Here is a 2,422-nt window from a genome sequence, read left to right as displayed (position 1 = left end):
TCTCCAAAGCTCTTAGCAGAAATTTGTCCCAACTCTGCTACCTGATACTTTAACCACACCAGCTCTCAAAAGTATCACAGCAACAGTCAGTGCGTGCAGCTTACTTCTGCATTCCACTTCATTTCAGAACTAATATAACCTTACAACAATAAAGACACAGGTAAACATAATGCTAGGTGTAAAGTTTTTTTTTAAGTACTGATTGTAAATAAATGGTGGGAAGAAACCATAGAAACTTAACAAAATAACTTCTCCCCCTCAACTTGTATTAAAATGAAATATATATATATTGTTTTTATTTGTGTGGTTAAATATTTGTGTAATTTTAATGTATTTATGCTTTTATGGAAGCCGCCCTGAGCCCGCTTTGCGGGGAGGGTGGGATATAAATTTGATAATAAATAAATACATTAACTGTCCCTTTCTTTCTAGTCATCATATAAATTTTAGTAATAAGCATTTCAGGTTATGACTCAGAATCAAAACTAATACCAAGGTATACCTGAATGTACAGGTTCTATTTCAAACATGTACAGTCTGAAATTTCTCTTTTGAACTAATATAAGATGTATTTTAAAAGCAATCAATTTAGCAAGCACCATTATTAACATGTTACTCTTAGTTAAAATACACATACTTGGGGTTCAACATTCTTTAGTTATCTAAAGAGGCACAAAAAATTGTATCTTCATAATGATCAGCACTAAGCTAATAATAGTTCTGCGTCACCATGCTCTGAACAGAAAGCTAATACTTAAAGCCTTAATACATAAGCACAGGTCTTAGCTATCTGGTAACTAGGCTTACCTTCATGGAGCAGAAACTGAAGCCAGAAAATCACTAAGACCAACAGTAACCCAAAGGGCAAGCAAAACCAGAAGAAAAGAACAGGAAACGTTAGCTCATTGATCAAAGGAACCAGGGGATACTTCATGGCTACTTCCAGGTCAACCTTAGCTAACTACTATATACATGTTCTCCATGAAATTTGTTCTGCTGTGCTGCTAGCCACCTGACAACTACTTCCCTCTCTTATTACATCACAGCATGATTCACAAAGCAACTGTGTTGTCATTCCCACACAGCTGATTTAGAGGAAGGCTTCTATCTCATTAAAGGATTAGACTGAGAATAATCAAGGATACCAAAATGCACATGGTAGAGTCTCCCTCTTGCAGTTACAATTAAGAAGCCAATGAGAGAGAATAACATTAAAATGGGTTCCCAGACTCCTTTTATAGGCAAGTGATGGCCAGCCACAATGCTGCCACAGTCTTAGTCACGTATGCATGAAAATAACTCCTATCAGAAAGAAGAGGTCATAATTCCAAAGTAAAGCTGTTTTGAGCTATTAAAACATGGTCCCATGCATGTGTACTCAAAAGTAAATACTGTTTTCTGTGACATTTACTCCACAGTAAGCCTGCATCAGGATTTTGTAGCTTGATCTGATGCGAAGTTAGGCATGCTCATAGGTTTGGGCATATAGATTGAGGCTGCAATCCTAAACATACTTATTAATAAGTAGGTCCCATTGCAAGCATAGGGACATATTTCTGAGTAAATTTAAATGCACTCTTCAGTGCTATAATCCTAAACACAACTACTTGGAAGTCAGTTCCACTACTTTCAGCGAGACTCACTGCCAAGAAAGCATCGTTTGAATTCAGGTGTACATCTTTAAAATAATAACAACGTGCTTAGCTGTGTGAATGCCTACGGTCACCAGATATAAAGGAAAGCAGAGCTCCTTCTCCTTTAATCCCAACATTTCAGATGCAGGACCTTTAACAATTTCAGGACAAGTAGAAATTAGGGTTGCCAACTTTGAGTTGGGAAACACCTGGAGATTTGAGGATGGAGCCTAGGAAGGGGAGGAACCTCAGTGGGGTACAATGCCATAAGGTCCACCCTCCAAAGGAGCCATATTATCCAAAGGAACTGATCTTTGTAGCCTGGAGCTCAGTTGCAATTCTGGAAGATCTCCAGGCCCGATTTGGAGGTTAGCAACCATAGCAGAATTTCAGTAGATAGGAGGGGGGGAACCTTTGGATTATCTAAATGTCTTGTAATTTTAAAGGCACTTAAGACCTCTCTCTCCCCACCCACAAATGCATAGCCCTACTAATCCACAGAGTTTAAAAGATGCAAAGTGGATCTTGGGAATATTGCAGGACTCTACTGGTAGCAGGAGCTCCTTTGCATATTAGGTCACACACCCCTAGTGTAGCCAATCCTCCAAGAGCTTACACAGCTCTTCTTACTGGGGCTACTGTAAGCTCTTGGAGGATTGGCTACACTAGGGGTGTGTGGCCTAATATGCAAAGGAGCTCCTGCTACCAGTAGAGCCCCGAATATGGAATGTTTTATATAGTCGCCAGCTCTCCTACCACCCCCTGTAGCTATTGATTTAACAACAGTT

This window comes from Gekko japonicus, unplaced genomic scaffold (assembly GCF_001447785.1).
Source record: "Gekko japonicus isolate JY-2015 unplaced genomic scaffold, Gekko_japonicus_V1.1 scaffold269, whole genome shotgun sequence".
NCBI classification, from domain to species: Eukaryota; Metazoa; Chordata; class Lepidosauria; order Squamata; family Gekkonidae; genus Gekko; species Gekko japonicus.
This window is presented reverse-complemented; position numbering follows the sequence as displayed.